Source organism: Salmo salar, chromosome 03 (assembly GCF_965601325.2).
Source record: "Salmo salar chromosome 03, fSalSal1, whole genome shotgun sequence".
Taxonomy (NCBI): domain Eukaryota; kingdom Metazoa; phylum Chordata; class Actinopteri; order Salmoniformes; family Salmonidae; genus Salmo; species Salmo salar.
In genome coordinates this window covers 51,494,306-51,512,550 of record NC_138293.1, presented here as the reverse complement: position 1 = coordinate 51,512,550, position 18,245 = coordinate 51,494,306, and the positions used below count along the sequence as shown (strand labels likewise).

At 41.3% G+C, this 18,245-nt stretch overlaps 2 protein-coding genes across 2 annotated transcripts in view; one reads left to right on the top strand and one right to left on the bottom strand.

Moving 5' to 3' along the window:
- The window catches only part of sez6l2 (seizure related 6 homolog (mouse)-like 2), a 164,252-nt gene that overhangs the window by 98,452 nt on the left and 47,555 nt on the right, over positions 1-18,245 (bottom strand). The gene's annotated exons all lie outside the window — the stretch shown is intronic.
- LOC145877583 (aspartate beta-hydroxylase domain-containing protein 2) overlaps positions 1-18,245 on the top strand; it is a 62,559-nt gene that overhangs the window by 10,720 nt on the left and 33,594 nt on the right. The window lies entirely within an intron of this gene.

The following is an 18,245-nucleotide window of genomic DNA, read 5'->3' as shown; positions in this document are numbered from 1 at the left end:
AGACACTGGTATCGTTAAGAATCTTTAGTAGAAGATATTTCGTTTGTAAAACTGTAACAGATACAGAAAGGAGAAAATGTATTAGAAAAATCACTATAAACATTCACACAACTGGATACAAATAAAGAACAGCATTTTTATCACGAACTAGCAACAAAAAATAAGCCTAGCTAGCCAACATGACCACGCAGAACTGATGACAGTTTACATCACAAACATATACACACAATCTAAGTGTCCATATAGCTTAATAACTATAATTTAACTCTGTCACGAGATATCTGAACACTTAAAATAGTTATATACATCCAAAACCCAAAGAAGCTAAATTCCGTCACGAAACGTTAGCTAGCATGCTAACACACAATGTTAATTGAATGGGTGATAGTTAGCGCAATTAGCTTAGCATCATCGGAACTTAGAAAACTAGAATAAACATGTAAAAAACATAAATATTCTAGAAACACAATTTGAATTAGCGAAAGTATGTCCTAATAACTCAAAGTTCTTACAAATTTATCTTTAACCAAATCCTAGTAAAATGGAAAAATAGAGCTAGTCTGTCTGTTGTTCTTGCTCGGATTGTTCTGACAGGAAATAGCGTTGCACCGAGAGTTAGCAAATTAAAAGCTACAGTACCCAACTTCGCCACTAGATGACAACATAGGATACTTTGTACATTAGTACAGCTATCAGAACACTCCCCGCTATGTCACTATGTTTACTTTTGGAGGAGTAGGACGACTTCGGAGACATGTCTGAAGAACACCTTAGGGGTGCCCTGTCTCATGACTCTCACTTCCACTGCCCTGACTTTGTTATCACCGCTTGGTACAGTTTTGACGACGAGTCCAGCAGGCCATTCGTTTCGGTGGACTTGCGTGTCTTTTAGTGAGAGGTTTGTCAACTTGCCATCTGCATGACTGGAGTGTCACCAGGTATTCTTGCCTCCATCTTTTCCAGAATGTGTCTGTGAGGCTCTGAACATGTTTCCATTGCTTGCTGTAGAGATCTTTGAGGTTGAAGTCTCCTGGAGGTGCTGTTGTAGTTTAAAAAAAAATTGTGTCAGAAGCATTGCAGGTGTAAGAACTGCTGTCATCTCTGGATCCATGGACACTGGAACTATGGGTTGAGCATTCATGATGGCCAAGACTTCAGCCATGAGTGTGGTGAGGACTTCATGTGTTAGACGAGTAGAACTAACTTCCAGAAGCATGGCATCCAGAATGCGACGAGCGATTCCAATCATTCTCTCACAAGCTCCTCCCACATGTGACGCACAGGGTGATTGAAAGACCATGTGCATCTTTGGTCTTGAAGGTAAGTACTCATCTCAGAGTCAGCTGTTCTGATCTTCAGCTCTTTGCAGGCTGAAGTTTGTGCCACGATCCAAGCGTAGTTGCTTTGCAGGTCCTCGGATAGAGAAGAATATTCTCAAACCATTGATGAAGCTGGGGGTAGACAGAGTTTATCACTTTGTTGTGTACCGCTCTTGTACTCATGCAAGGAGAAGAGGACGGCCCAGCGTTTACTTTCAGCGCTGCCTCCTCTGGTCCGATGAGAGGTGATGCTCCAGGGCCCTAAGATGTCCAGTCCAATATGAGTGAACGGAGGATCAGTGGCAAGTCTGTCTGCAGGTAAGTCTGACATCTTTTGCTTTTCCAGTTTTCCTCTAAGTTTTCTGCAGATCACACACTTATAGATTATGCTGGATACCAGTCTTTCACTTCCAATGATCCACAATCCAACTGACCGACTGCGTCTTCAGTGAAGTGATGACCCTGATGTGCAACTTGCTTGTGGTATTGCCTCGCCAACAGAGTGGTGACGTGGTGGTTCTTGGGCATGATGAGAGGGTGTTTCTTTTCCTATGACATATCCGCTGCCACTGTGAGACCTCCGATTCTTATCAACCCGTCCTTATCGATGATAGGGTCCAGCTTCTTTAGTGGAAAGTGTTTGGAGACCTTTTCTCTTTTGGTGAGGCACTTGATTTCTTCTTTGAAGACTTCTTGCTGTACTCATCTGATGATGGTGGTTTTGGCCTGTTTAAGATGGTTGCCCTTGTCACTGTCTGGAGCCCTGGAGAATGCTTTGGCTATTTGGAGTAGTTTTGCCATTGCTCGGGTGAGTGACTTCCAGCTGGAGAAACGTTCAAACCTGTGTGAGCCAAGTTGGACTTCAGTAGCTTCGGTAATGAAGGTTGTGACTTGTGGCCAGATCTCCGTGTCAGTATCGGATCCCACGAGTTCGAAGGTTTCTAACTGAGTAGTCTCTTCTATCTCTATCTTTGTCAGGAAGAGTGGGCCTGAGAACCATGTGGTGTGTTTGAGGATGGCTGCTGGCTTGTCGTAGTTTTGTGTTCTTTCAAACACTTTGCATCCGAAGTCATCCGTATCTCCAGCTGGGACAGCGGCCTGTATGCAACTCTGAGCTTCTGAAAGTTGTGTTGTGTTATTCAGTCTCTCTTTGATCTGAATGATGTGCGTCCATTTTGCAGCACATTTGTTCTGTAAACGCTAACTTTAGCTGGCTTGTGAGATCCGTTCAGACATACATCACCGAAAATGACCCATCCGAGGTCAAGGCGTTGTGCATAGGGTGCGTTGTATTGCTTTCTGACTTTGTGCACTCTTAGTATGTCTCTTCCCGAGCAGGAGAAGGATTGCTGCGCCCGCGCCGAGTGCTGGAATCTTGTCTGCAACAGGCATCAGATGCAGGAGATGACGTGCAATTTCAGGTGAGGGAATCTCTGATCTATCGTCAGGCATCATGTCACATTCTATGAGAGTGGGAAGAGTAAGCTGTGTTTTTCCTTCCAGTGACTCCACAATGTAGTTGCTGAACCTCCTCTGACAGAGAAGAGATCGAAGAACTCAATTCTGTCTAACGACCTGTTGCTCTGTTCATCTAAGATGGTATACATTCTTACTGCCTTCTCTCTATGACCTTCAGGATACACTTTGACTAAGCATATCTTGGAACACGATCTAGAGCTGACTGCCTCTCCACAGATCTCAGTAAACTCTGAGGTTACTGCAGGTGTTGCCCTTTCCCTATGCTCCCCGCCATGATCTTCCTTGGCTGCGGAGTTCTCGGTTTTCCATGGGGCTTGCCCCGGATGTAACGCAGATGGGTGTCTATCACTGTTGCACTCTTTGCACTACACAGCTGTCTCACAGTCTTTTGCGAGATGTTTGGTTGAAGCACATTATCTGAAACAGATGTGGTTGTCTTTGAGATAAGACTTGCATTCATCCAGTGTCTTGCTCCTGAAGCTGCGGCATTTTCTCAGAGGGTGAGGCTTGTTGTGTAATGGACACTGTTTGTTTGGGTCCTCAACTGTCTTTCTTGAGGGATGAGCCTGGTTAGCTTCAGACTGAGATGAAACTTCTGTCTTCCTTACGGACACTGGAGTTCTGTGTTCTCTGTTGTGCTTCTCTGATGGTTTTTCAGTCTATGTGGAGCTTGAACCTCCTGTGTTTAGGAAGATGAAGCTTGGATCATTGCAAGTCCTCGATAGCGATGTGAAGAAGGGATCCACTTTTCCTGTGGCTGGGCCTGTGGTGTAGTCAGTCTTTTTACTCTTCTGCTCTCACAATGTGTAAGCTACAAAGCTTGGCAGACACCTTACACTCTTCTAATTAAGAATCGGGGAGGCACTGGTACCGTTAACCTGTCTGGGAACCTGGGACGGTTGCGTCCCACCCTAGTCAACAGTCAGTGGAATCGCGTCGCGCAAAATACAAATACCTCATAAATGCTATAACTTCAATTTCTCAAACATATGACTATTTTACACCATTTTATAGATACACCTCTCTTGAATCGAACCACGTTGTCCAATTTCAAAAAGGCTTTACAGCAAAAGCAAAACATTAGATTATGTTAGGAGAGTACCCAGCCAAAAATAATCACACTGCCATTTTCAAAGCAACTAGCATGCATCACAAATACCCAAAACACAGCTAAATGCAGCACTAACCTTTGACAATCTTCATCAGATGACACTCAAAGGACATCATGTTACACAATACATGCATTTTTTGTTCGATAAAGTTCATATTTATATATAAAAACAGCATTTTACATCGGCGCGTGACGTTCAGAAAATATTTTCCCTCAAATGCTTCCGGTGAATCAGCGCTACAATTTACAAAATTACTATTCGAAAACATTGTTAAAATGTAATATTGTCATTCAAAGAATTATAGATGAACATCTCGTGAATGCAACCTCATTGCCAGATTTAAAAATAACTTTACTGGGAAATCACACTTTGCAATAAACGAGGTGCTATGCTCAGAAAAATAGGCTAGGCGATACAGGTTAGCGCCATCTTGGAACCATCTAAAATCAAATATACTATTGTAAATATTCCCTTACCTTTGATTATCTTCATCAGAAGGCACTTCCAGGAATCCCAGGTCCACATCAAATGTAGTTTTGTTCGAAAAAGTTAATAATTTATGTCCCAATAGCTCCTTCTTGTTAGCGCGTTCCGGAGGCTACTCATAATGTATAAGGCGCACGGGACTTGTCATCACGAATGTGCAAAAAAAAATTATTTACGTTCGTTCAAACATGTCAAACGTTGTATAACATAAATCTTTAGGGCCTTTTTCAATCAGAGCTTCAATAATATTCAAGGCGGACGATTGCATTGTCTTACTAAACGTTTCGAAATGAAAGGGTACCCATGGGCGCCCGCGTCATAGTAGTAATGGCCCTCCCTCTATGACCAACTTTCCAAGCCTCTCTTTCGGTCAGTTTCTACCATAGAAGACTCAAACCACTTTGTAAAAATTGTTGACATCTAGTGGAAGCCTTATGAAGTGCTAAATGAATCCTAACTCACGGTGTGTTTCATAGGCAAAGTGTTGAAGGTGATTCCACAAATCAGATTTCCACTTCCTGCATGGAATCTTCTCAGGTTTTGGCCTGCCATATGAGTTCTGTTATACTCAGACACCATTCAAACAGTTTTAGAAACTTTAGAGTGTTTCTATCCAAATCTACTAATTATATGCATATTCTAGTTACTGGGCAGGAGTAGTAACCAGATTAAATCGGGTACGTGTTTTATCCGGCCGTGCAAATACTGCCCCCTAGCCCCAACAGGTTAAGAATCTTTAGTAGGTATGGGGGACAAAATGGCGCCGGGAAGAGAACACTGTGTTTCAGTGAGCTCCCGTGGCATTCGTAGATTTCTCTTTTTACATTAATCTTCTAGCTTGAAAAAGTGATAGCATTTGCTAAATAAGTTATCCTACAAAGAGTCTTGACTGCTTTTTCTCAAAAATTTTCAACAACATGCCCTGCAGAACTACTAAGAACTCGACCAAAACCACCATCCCTGTAGATGTGCAGGAGGAGCTAGCTAATGTTAGCGATGCTAACGGCACTACGGATCCAGGCACAATGGACCTGGTGATTCAAAGGATGATGGATAACATTACTAAAGTGATCGATGTTAAGGTAGGAATGGTCTTGGAAGCAATAGCAGGCCATTCAGCTGAACGACAGAGGGTTGTCAAGCGTGTGGATGAGGCGTAAGGAAGAATTGCTACTGTGGAAACTTCAACTACATCAATGGACACTAAGATAAAGGCACTTGAGAAACAGGTGCGTGAAATGGCAGAGCACATTGACGACTTGGATAATCGAGGACGCAGATGCAATATCCGTGTTGTGGGACTCACGGCAAATTCTGAAGGGACACGTTCAGTAAAAATGTTGGAGGAATTAATCCCTGGTTACCTATAAATGGACACTAAGGCTGGTCATGTGAAGCTGGACAGAGCCCATCGCTCTCAAGCACCGATACCCGGCCCCAACCAGTGCCCACAGCCAGTGGTTATAAAGTTCCACAACTTCACCGACAAGCAGCGCGTCATGGATGTGGCTAGAAGCATCAGTTCTGACGGTAGTCAACGTCAAGGTCCAAGGGTCTCATTTTTCAATGATTATTCCACAGCGGTTGTACAAAGACGCAAAGCGTTTGATGAGGTGAAGGCTCGACTCAAGAGAATGAAGATGGGCTACGCACTGCTGTACCCGGCCACATTGAAGATTATGGTCAACGGATCGCCTAAAAAACTCTACACACCTGAAGAGGCTGCTGTGTTTGACTCTCTCGGGTAAATAACTTTAAGCTGCACCTCCGCAGCATTTGATTACTTTTTTATTTGAATCTGATCATGAAGCAGTAGTGTGAGTTCTCATGTGCTTCATGTGCTTCTGTTCAGTAATATGTGTATCTTTATTATTTTTCTTGCTAAAGTAACTGCCACTATAGCTCAGACTGAAATACACTGCTCAAAAAAATAAAGGGAACACTTAAACAACACAATGTAACTCCAAGTCAATCACACTTCTGTGAAATCAAACTGTCCACTTAGGAAGCAACACTGATTGACAATAAATTTCACATGCTGTTGTGCAAATGGAATAGACAACAGGTGGAAATTATAGGCAATTAGCAAGACACCCCCAATAAAGGAGTGGTTCTGCAGGTGGGGACCACAGACCACTTCTCAGTTCCTATGCTTCCTGGCTGATGTTTTGGTCACTTTTGAATGCTGGCGGTGCTTTCACTCTAGTGGTAGCATGAGACGGAGTCTACAACCCACACAAGTGGCTCAGGTAGTGCAGCTCATCCAGGATGGCACATCAATGCGAGCTGTGGCAAGAAGGTTTGCTGTGTCTGTCAGCGTAGTGTCCAGAGCATAGAGGCGCTACCAGGAGACAGGCCAGTACTTCAGGAGACGTGGAGGAGGCCGTAGGAGGGCAACAACCCAGCAGCAGGACCGCTACCTCCGCCTTTGTGCAAGGAGGAGCAGGAGGAGCACTGCCAGAGCCCTGCAAAATGACCTCCAGCAGGCCACAAATGTGCATGTGTCTGCTCAAACGGTCAGAAACAGACTCCATGAGGGTGGTATGAGGGCCCGACGTCCACAGGTGGGGGTTGTGCTTACAGCCCAACACCGTGCAAGACGTTTGGCATTTGCCAGAGAATACCAAGATTGGCAAATTCACCACTGGCACCCTGTGCTCTTCACAGATGAAAGCAGGTTCACACTGAGCACGTGACAGACGTGACAGAGTCTGGAGACGCCATGGAGAATGTTCTGCTGCCTGCAACATCCTCCAGCATGACCGGTTTGGCGGTGGGTCAGTCATGGTGTGGGGTGGCATTTCTTTGGGGGGCCGCACAGCCCTCCATGTGCTCGCCAGAGGTAGCCTGACTGCCATTAGGTACCGAGATGAGATCCTCAGACCCCTTGTGAGACCATATGCTGGTGCGGTTGGCCCTGGGTTCCTCCTAATGCAAGACAATGCTAGACCTCATGTGGCTGGAGTGTGTCAGCAGTTCCTGCAAGAGGAGGGCATTGGTGCTATGGACTGGCCCGCCCATTCCCCAGACCTGAATCCAATTGAGCACATCTGGGACATCATGTCTCGCGCCATCCACCAACGCCACGTTGCACCACAGACTGTCCAGGAGTTGGCGGATGCTTTAGTCCAGGTCTGGGAGGAGATCCCTCAGGAGACCATCCGCCACCTCATCAGGAGCATGCCCAGGCGTTGTAGGGAGGTCATACAGGCACGTGGAGGCCACACACACTACTGAGCCTCATTTTGACTTGTTTTAAGGACATTACATCAAAGTTGGATCAGCCTGTAGTGTGGTTTTCCACTTTAATTTTGAGTGTGACTCCAAATCCAGACCTCCATGGGTTGATAAATTGAATTTCCATTGATTATTTTTGTGTGATTTTGTTGTCAGCACATTCAACTATGTAAAGAAAAAAGTATTTAATAAGATTATTTCATTCATTCAGATCTAGGATGTGTTATTTTATTGTTCCCTTTATTTTTTTGAGCAGTATTTGTCTGAATCTATATTGGTGCCCAGGCTTGGTTTTAGGTGGAAGAGCCTCAATCTTCTTCTATTGATTTTCATTTCCATATATATAAAGGATGAGGCTATTGAGTGGCAATGTGGACAAGAGTCTACATTGGAGAGTTGAAATCCCCTGCATGTTAGCTAGTGGGAAAAACCCCTTTTGAATCTTTACATGTTTAATTTTCGGGTTTAGTATAGTTCGGGTTCAGGGTTCATATCGTTTGTTTATGCTTGGTGAGATTGATGAGAGTGGGAAAAGGTACCACCCCATCTTTACAGTAGGATTCAGTCTGGATATTGTTTGGTCAAAGTGCAATGGCAGGTAACAGACTGCGTGTAGGTACATGGAACATTAGAGGGAGCAATAACCCCATTAAAAGGAAGAAGGTAGTCTTTTTTGAAAAAATAAAATATTGATATTGCTCTGTTGCAAGAAACTCATTTGGATGATAAGGAGCATCTGAAGTTGCAGCAAGGGGCGTTTGGTCAAGTGTTTTTCTCATCATTTACATCCAGAAGTAGAGGTGTAGCAATTCTTGTGAAAAAGAACCTACCACTTAAGGTGTTGAATTGTGTGAAAGATACATTTGGTAATTTTGTTATAATTAATGGTACTTTACAAGGGCAGAACATTTCCATAATGAATATTTACTTCCCCCCCTCCCCACCCCCCTGATTTCCTCACTAAGGTATTTCTAGACTTTTCAGAATTAAACTCAGACACTGCAGTGGTTGGAGGTGATTTTAATTGTTTGTTGAACCCCCTTATTGACAAGTTTCCCAGCGGTATAGCTTCACTCTCTCCACAAGCTAAGTCACTTAAAGCTATTTGTGATGATCTGGGGTATGCTGATGTTTGGAGAACCTTTCATCCATCCAACAGAGAGTTCACTTTTTTCTTTGCACCTCATGGATGTCAGACTAGAATAGATTACTTTTTTATAACCAGGACAACTTTGCAGTCTGTTTTATCTGCTAGGATAGGAAGCATAGTCATATCTGATCATATGGAGGTGATCCTGGACATAAAACTCAGCAGGGCATCCAATCTGTCAAGACATTGGTGGTTGAATACAACCATTCTTAAAGACCATACATTTACATCATATTTTATTACAGAGTTTAAAGCATTTTTCTCTATCAACTCTCAATCAACAGATAACCCCTCGCTCTTTTGGGAAACCTGTAAAGCGTACGCCAGGCGTTTGATTATGTCATACACAGCTACTAAGAGGCGGAAAAAGCGGAAAAAGCAAAAAACGCTAGAGGGTGAATTAGGTACTAAAGAGAAGGACTACATTAAAACTCCCACTCCTGCCCTATTAAAGGAAATATCAGTCCTTAGATCAGGGGTCACCAACCTTTTTGAAACTGAGAGCTACTTCATGGGTACTGAGTCATACAAAGGGCTACCAGTTTGATACGCTTTTCTGAAATAACAAATTTGCTCAGTTTGCCATTAGTTATATGTTATTAATAATGATTAATGATACTCATCTATGTGAAGACACTGATCACGTTAATAATTTCTCACAATAATTATCAACAATGACAATAAGGTGGGAAACAGATATCAATATTCAGCACTTTAATCTCAGTAATTGTTACATTTTCAGATGATCACTTACATCACTACATTTCGTAGGAAAAATGTCCCATTTTCAGTAGCCACTGACAAACCCTTTTAACAAGTCATGAACTATGTTGCACTGTTTCAAAAAGTTATCAATTATGTAATGTTAGAAAAAACTACTTATTTTTAAATAAATCTTGTCACATTTTGAACTAATGACCAAATCTGCTGCATTTTTAAACACACTTTTAAATTGAACACAATTCTTCAATATTTTAATTCAACTTCGCCATGGCACTGCCATGTTGCCACTGACAACATCTGGTATCTGTTTCTTTGTTAGTGGGAAGACTGGCATTGCATGCTGTTCACAAGTGTATTGTAATCTGGAGTGTAACTTGACACTGCAATTGTGAGTGAGTCTTTCAGATGTGCATCAGTGAGGCGTGTTCTGTGTTTGTTCTTGATGAAGTTCATGTCAGAAAACGCTGATTCACAGAGATTGGTTGAACCAAACAGGCTAGCAACCTTCATAGCTGCTGTGCATACTCCACTGTACTTCTCTGTGTCAACAAGGCACCAAAAGTTTGGTGCAGCCTGGTAGGCTTTGAGGTGGAGGTCATTTTGCAATGTTATGATTTCAATCTCCACCTGTCCAGCATCCAAGTTGAACGTTGCACTTAGTTGCTCAGCAAAGAATGTTGTGTCCACATTCATGAAAGGATTGGAAATGAACAACACACATGGCTCAATCTGATGAAGGTCACAAAACCTATTCTCAAACTCTTGCCCAAGTCCGTTTATGACTTCACAGTACTTTTCTACAACTTTGTCAAATGTCTCAGATGCTGAAGAATTGTCTTTCAGCACCGACTGCGCAGAGGGAAAGTGCAGCACATTTTTTTCATTAAATCCACAGAGAAAATGTTCATCTTGGCTTTAAATGCATTTAAAGCACTTATCAGATCAACAACAGTCTTACCTTTGCCTTGCAGCTTGCAGTTCAAGTCGTTTAGTTTCCCAGTAATGTCCGTCAAAAATGCAAGGTCAAGTGTCCACTCTGTGTCCTCTAGCAGTGAGACGTCTTCGCCTTTGGACTGCTTGAACTCTTTGATTTCACCCAAAAGTGACAAAAAACGAAGTAAAACTCGTCCTCTGCTGAGCCATCGGATTTCTGTGTGTAGCAGCAGGTCACCATATTCAGCTGACATCTCCTCCAATAGCACCTTGAAAATTCTGTGCTGTTTTGCTTTGGAGCGGATGTTGTTTATGATTTTTACAACGGGAGTCATCATGTGCTCAAAGCCGATCACTTTTGCACATAACGCCTGCTGGTGAATGATGCCATGGTAATGCAGACATTTTGGGAAGTCTGGGTCACTTACAGTGAGCAATGAAACCTGTATGTCGGCCGATCATAGCAGGAGCCCCGTCTGTAGTCACCGCTACTAGCTTTTCCAATGGTACCTTTTTCTGCACGAAAAACTCCTTCACCGTGTTATAAATGTCAACTCTCCTCGTAGTTGTCTTTAAGGGCAGTAGTGCCAGGAGTTCTTCTCTTGGGGAGAAATCTTCAAACACCATCCGGATAAAAACTAACAGCTGCGCTAAACTGCTGCTGTCCACGGACTCGTCGCACTGGATGCTAAACCAGCTGCACTTCGCCAGATCCCGGTCCAGCTGATCGGCCAAGTTACCAGACACTTGTCTAACCATCGTAGATGCACCCAGTTGGATGTCGTCTTTAAGTACAGTGTTAGCAATTATCATCATTGCTTCTTTGATAACTTCTCCATCTGAAAATGCCTTCTTCTTGATCAGAAAAGGTGTAGCTCTAAACGAGGCTTCGGTTGCTTTTTGTGACTTTTTCGCTGTCCTTGTGAAAAAAGACTGTTGCTTACCCAAAGCTGCCTTTAGCTCACAGGCTTTTTCTGCCCGTAGTGCACTTCCCGGTGGGTAGTTAGCATGGTAGCTTTTGTGACACGTAGTGAAGTGTCTCTCCACATTGTGCCGCTTTGCCGTCACCCCGCAAATGAGACACACGCAGGTTTCTTTAACAGTCATTAAAAAAAAATCCTCCTCCCAATCGTTGTAAAAGTGATACGTTTTCTTCCTTTTTTCTGCCATGTTTTTGGGGAAAGAAACTGCATTCAGCTACCATCTTTGCTGCGCCCGCTAGCTTACTCTCCACGAGCACTGTTTTTTTCATGCGCACAATTCTGACCTTTGAACTAGAGTAGGTCAGAGTTCACCTAAACTTATCTAAACTCATATATAATGAAAATATTTTTAAGATATTGTCATTTTTAAATATATATAAATGCAAGTGTGATTAAAAAGAATAGCAACAGAATACAATTACATTTCAGACGCAGCTCACGGGCACCGTGTTGGTGACCCCTGCCTTAGATCAACGTTGGACTCTCTCCTAACACAGGACGCTGAAAAGAAAATTAGATTTGTCAGGCAAAAGCTTTATGACCATGGAGATAAACCAGGAAAGTATTTGGCGTACCTAGCTAAATAGAGAGCTGACTCACAGTCAATTGCTACTATTACTGATTCTGATGGCAATCATTTATATGAAAAATAAATTGATAAATGACTAATTGAAGAAATTTTATGCAAATCTTTATGCCTCAGACCTGACAAATGACGCACCCAAATTAATGGAGGACTTATTTTCTAAGATTGAGCTCCCTACTATCTCCGAAGAACAGAGGTCTCTCCTTAATGCCCCTATTACCGAGGAAGAGATAATGTTCGCAATTAAGAATCTGCAAAATGGTAAGGCCCCAGGACCAGATGGGTTTTGTAGTGAGTTCTATAAGGAGTTCCATGGCCTGATCCTTGAGCCATTGCATGATATGTTTAACCACTCATTTTCAAATGACCACCTCACTCAAACGCTGAGAGAAGCCAACATATCACTTATTCTCAAAAAGGGAAAATGCCCAGAGTCTTGTTCCTCGTACAGACCCATTTCCCTTCTGAATGTGGATAAAAATTGCTTTCTAAAATTCCAGCCACAAGATTAGAGGACTCACTGCCACTTATTGTGAAAGGAGACCAAACTGGCTTCATTAAGGGCCGTAAGTCATGTAACAATGTCAGGCGGCTTCTTAATGTAATTCAAGCCTACCAACGAAGTGCTATGGATGGCCTTGTGCTCTCCCTAGATGCTGAGAAAGCATTTAACCATGTGGAGGGGTCTTACCTATTCTTTGCTCTGACTAAATTTGGTCTAGGGGACAACTTTATAAATAGGTGAAAGTTTTATATGATGATCCTCAGGCTGCTGTCCTCACTAATGGGCTAAGGTCAAATAGCTTCTCTATACACAGAGGTACCAGACAGGGCTGCCCTCTGTCTCCTCTCTTATTTGCACTTGCTATGGAACCACTGGCCAAGGCCATCAAGGTAACGCCTGCTATACAGGGGCTGCTCATTGGTGTTCACCATAAAATAAGCTTGTATGCTGATGATGTCCTGATATTCATCTCTAGCCCCGAGACTTCAATTACATCTCTTGTTAATATTATTGAATTATTCAGTGAATTCTCAGTCTACAAGATTCACTTAAGTAAATCAGAGGCTATGCCACTTGGTAACCTTCATTCTGTACCTAATACTTCTCCCCCCTTTCCTTTTAAAATGGTCTCCCTCAGGTTTTACGTATCTGGGTATATTTGTAACTCCTAAATTCCAGCAAATGTACAAAGCCAATTTTGTTCCCTTGTTTAATACAATAAGACAGGATCTGGAGTGCTGGAACTCACTTCTGATTTCATGGTTGGGTAGAATATCCCTCTTGAAAATAAACATTTTACCTAGACTACTCTACCCAATCCAAATTATCCCAGTATTACTCTCCAATAAGGTAATAAAGGATGTAAATGGTTGGCTAAGTTCCTTTATATGGAGTAAATACAAGCCAAGACTTAAGATGGCAATATTGCAGCTGCCAAGTTCTATGGGTGACTTGGATCAGCCTAATATTAGGTTCTATCAGTGGTGTGCCCACCTATGTTATATTTCTGAATGGATCACAAATGATGACTCCTCTATTTGGTTAAACATTGAGACTTCTTTTTCAAAATACCCATTACAGGATCTTTTATTTTTCAGAAGTTTCACATCTGTAAAAGATCACTGCAATAATCCCATTACACTTAACACACTCAAAGTATGGAGGTCAGTTCAACGTTTTTTGGGAAGGTCCAAACTAACCTCTGCTCTTACCCCAATTCTTAACAACCCAGATTTTGGTCCAGGATTGCTGAATGCTGGTAACTTTTGGCTTAATAAGGGCATAGGCAGACTAAATTATTTATTTGCTTATAAGATTTTATTGTCATTTGAGCAGATGGTTGAGAAATACCGACTCCCAAAGCAGGACTTCTTCCGCTTTCTACATTATATTTTGAAGAGCACCATCTTAAATTGGCAACCCTGATGTGTCTGTCATTGAAAGAATGCTTTTTTTCCCACAAAGGAAAATGTCTATAAGTTTGTTTTATGATAATTGAAGGTCCTTTTCTGCTGTTGACACACAGAGGGTGAAAGAAGTGTGGGAGAAAGAATTGTCTGTTACTATTGACGAAGAGATGTGGGAGGACATTTGGAGATATGCAAAAACAATATCTATATGTAATCGTACTAGAGCTATCCACTTAAGAATAATACACAGATTGCATATATCCCCAAATCGCAGACATGCTTTTAGCCCCTCTTCCTCTTCTCCTCTGTGTCTTAAATCTAAAATTGATACAGGCACCCTAACACATTGTTTATGGTCATGTTCCAAATTACAAAGATACTGGTCTGGTGTTCTGCAAGAAATTTAAAAGATCCTAGGTCTAGAATTGATCTACAATTGGACCCAGTTTCTTTACAGTTAGGTCTCCCTAGTAGGCATGTTACTTCTGTGGGTAAGACGAGGCTTTTCAACATCCTTACTTTCGCAGCGAGGAAAAACATCCTCTTACAGTGGATTAGTGATAAGGTTCCTTCTATTAAAGATTGGCATAAGATACAATTTTAATGGGTGCCCCTGTTGTCTAACATGTACATTGCATTCTAGAAAATATCAGTTCTACAAATATGGGAACCTTATCTAAATTATCTTGAACCTGAGGTATCAGCTATTATGCTGCAAGGATTCTCTTAGAATGGTGGTGATCTATTTATTTTAGAATTACACTGTACGTTCCATGTGTTGAACCTAACTTCTTGGTTTAAACTGAGCTTTTTTGTTTAATTTCTGTTTGTATGTTTGTTTAAAATGTATGTATTGAGAGACGCAATGATGGGGATGGGGTGAGAGAAGCGCTGAGCGGGGAGAGGAAGATGGTGTATGTATGTATGTTTAAGTGAGTGCTGTTTTTTGCTTTGTCTTTGTTGTTTTATCTCTTAATATGGGTGAAAATTGTGAAATTCCAATAAAAATACTGTTACAAAAGAATCTTTAGTAGAAGATATTTAGTTTGTAAAACTGTAACAGATACTGAAAGGAAAAAATGTATTAGAAAAATCACTATATACATTCACACAAATGGATACAAATACAGCACAGCATTTCTATCACGAGCTAGCAACAACAAAATAATCCTAGCTAGCCAACATGACCGTGCAGAAATGATGACAATTTACATCACAAACATAGATTGTGTGTATAAGTGTCCATATAGCATAATAACTATACTTTAGCTCTGTCACAAGAGATATCTGAACACTTAAAATAGTTATATACATCCAAAACCCAAAGAAGCTAAATTACATCACGAAACGTTAGCTAGCATGCTAACGCACAATGTTAAGTGAATAGGCTCAATTAACTTAGCATCATCGGAATTTAGAAAACTAGAATAAATGTAAAAAACAAATATTCTAGAAACACAATTTGAAATAGCAAAAGCATGTCCTAATAACTCAAAGTACTTACAGATTTATCTTTAACCAAAGATAGAAAAATAAAGCTAGTGTAAGGGTCCTCTGTGTGTAGCTGGTGTAGAGAGTCAGGCGCAGGGCAGCAGATATGAGTAATCAACGTACTTTACTCAAAAAGACAAATTTACAAAGTAACATCATGAGCCCACAAAGACGGACCGAATTACAATGAACAATCACTCACAAACACAACATGGGGAACAGAGGGTGTAAGACAAAGACAGAACAAATGGAAAATAAAAAGTGGATCGGCGGTGGCTAGAAAGCCGGTGACGTCGACCGCCGAACGCCGCCCGAACAAGGAGAGCGACCGACTTCGGCGGAAGTCATGACAGCTAGTCTGTCTGTTGTTGTTGCTCGGATTGTTCTGACAGGAAATAGCTCTGCACCGAGAGTTAGCAAATTAAAAGCTACATTAACGTTACCCAACTTCACCACTAGATATAATACTTTGTACAGGAGTACAGCTATCAGAACAACCTTACTGTAATATGTTTTCCATTAAAATATTCAAAACGAAACAAAAATAGCTTTTTAGAAAATATAACTTTTCTCATGGAAGAATTTTGCTAGGATTGTCTGGGAGTGGTCTGAATGAAGGACTTAATGGGAGGAATATGTAACCTGAAAACGAGCTGTTATTGGCAGAGAGGTTTGTAGCTCTGTTTCTTATTGGTCTATTCATTTATACCGTCTGGTGATGTCACCAGGCAGGCCAAAAAGGTCCTGTGTAGATTGTATTTTCAGCTAGCAACTATCAGCAATAACACTGATCACATTTAAAAAACACTTTTACAGTATTGGTTTCACCAGCTGTTGTACAAATATGACACAAAACTGAAATTTTACCTCACTGGGCCTTTCACAAAAATGATTCTATATAGTACCAGAAAAGGGTTCTTTGGCTTGTAACGATAGCAGAACCCTTTTTGGTGCTATATAGAACCCCTTTTGAAAGGTTCTATAAACAACCATGTTCAAAAGGTTCTTTATAGAACTTTTATGGTGCTGTGAAAAGCCCTTTCTTAAAGATAGACTCCGCTAAATGACTTTACCACGAGCAACACTAAAGATTTTAACATGGTGATATTTGCAACACTTCGCTCTCACACAGTCACACACTTTCTGTGCATGTGCACCAAAACAGCGGAGGAGTTGAGCCTCGCACTTCAATGCTCTTACTTGTTGCAGAAATTGACCCACAATGCCATAGAGTCTACCTTTAACGCTAGAACTGCTAAAGCAGTCATTCTGACTGTATTTATTCATTACTCTGCATTTTTTTAAGTCATGCCACCCTCCGTCCTTGACTTTTTGTAAATAAGTCTGTATAACATACTGTCCGTGTTAGAATGTTAATATCTCAAACAGAACTAGAGTTTTAGGAGGGCCTGTCATTTTTTGAATGGTTTTCCCCCGTTGCATCTCCTCCCGACAGTAGGGCCTGCTCCACTCCGTCTTCAGACAGTGGAAAGTGCAAAGCCCAACAGATAATCACTCCGATAATTTCCTTGAAACTGAACCTAAACTAATTTAACAAATATAACAGATTAAAAAGATTAAGTAAAGTATAATGGGGAGAAAGGGGTAGAATGGGTGAGTTGATAAGCGAGGAGAAACAGTGATGCATAATTATGTAATCACCACTTATGAATGAAGAACAGGAGAGCATTGCATTGATCCATTGTAATTATAATATTAAAGATGCAATATGCAGAAATCGCTCTGCCATTTTCTGTTCGATAAAATTCTAACAGTTGACAAAACAAGCAAGTATAGTGTAGTAGAGAATCATTATACCATGTAAACCATTGTCAAAAATATTGTATTTCAGCTGTTTGAACCTGGTGTACGAAACTGAAAGTAAAAGATGCTAAAACGAAACTTAAGAATGGGAAGCTTAGAAATAGTGCACACAGAACAGATATACTGCTTCTTTGACTTGCTTTCAGTGAGAATGACTCACATTTCCATATGAATTTGGTAAGGTCACCCAAAAAGTTACATAGCTTTAAAATGGTATATACCCTATAACAGTCCACCTAATCAAAGCAGTCTTATCAGTCTACTTTGGAGTAGGCTACACAGTGTGAGTGTGCATAATTGTACATGCTGAATGGCTTTCAATATCTGGGAAAATATCCATATCGGGCAGCAGGTGAGCGAGTGATGGAGAATGTGGTGATAAGGCTCGTGAAACCTTAAGTTTGCAAGGGGAGAAATGTCACCATGGACAATTTAATCACTTCACTGTCATTGACAAACCAGTTGCTTGCAAAGAAAACATGTCTGCCCGGCAACATGAACAAAGTGAGATAGGAGCTGCCTCCCTCTGCACAAAATAAGGCACCTGCACAGCCGTTGTACTCCGCAACAGTGCTGAAGAATGACAAGATGATGGGGGGACAATAAAGAGAAAGCTGGAGATTATTAGGCACTACAACCAAACAAAGGTTTGTCAAAGTGTGTCAAGCAAGTGAAAGTTACGAAAATTGTGTCAATTGTTAGGACAAGAGATAACAGCTAAATGAAATCAAACTGAGGCCATTGCATGAAGATGCACACAAGCATAAGCTGACAATAATGTATTATTTTTTATTGTTGTCTTATTGACACATTCATTATACTTCCATTATTGCTTTTGTGCTGAGTTTCACTATTTGTCAAGGCTAGTTGGCAGATGTTTAGTCTACTAATGTTTTTGTCATTTGACCGCGCATCTTGACCGTGTGTCTTGGTGGTTGGGGTATTTTTTTTCTGGGAATAAACAGAAAGTCATTCATTGCATGTCAATTCAGGAGCTGATAATATAAA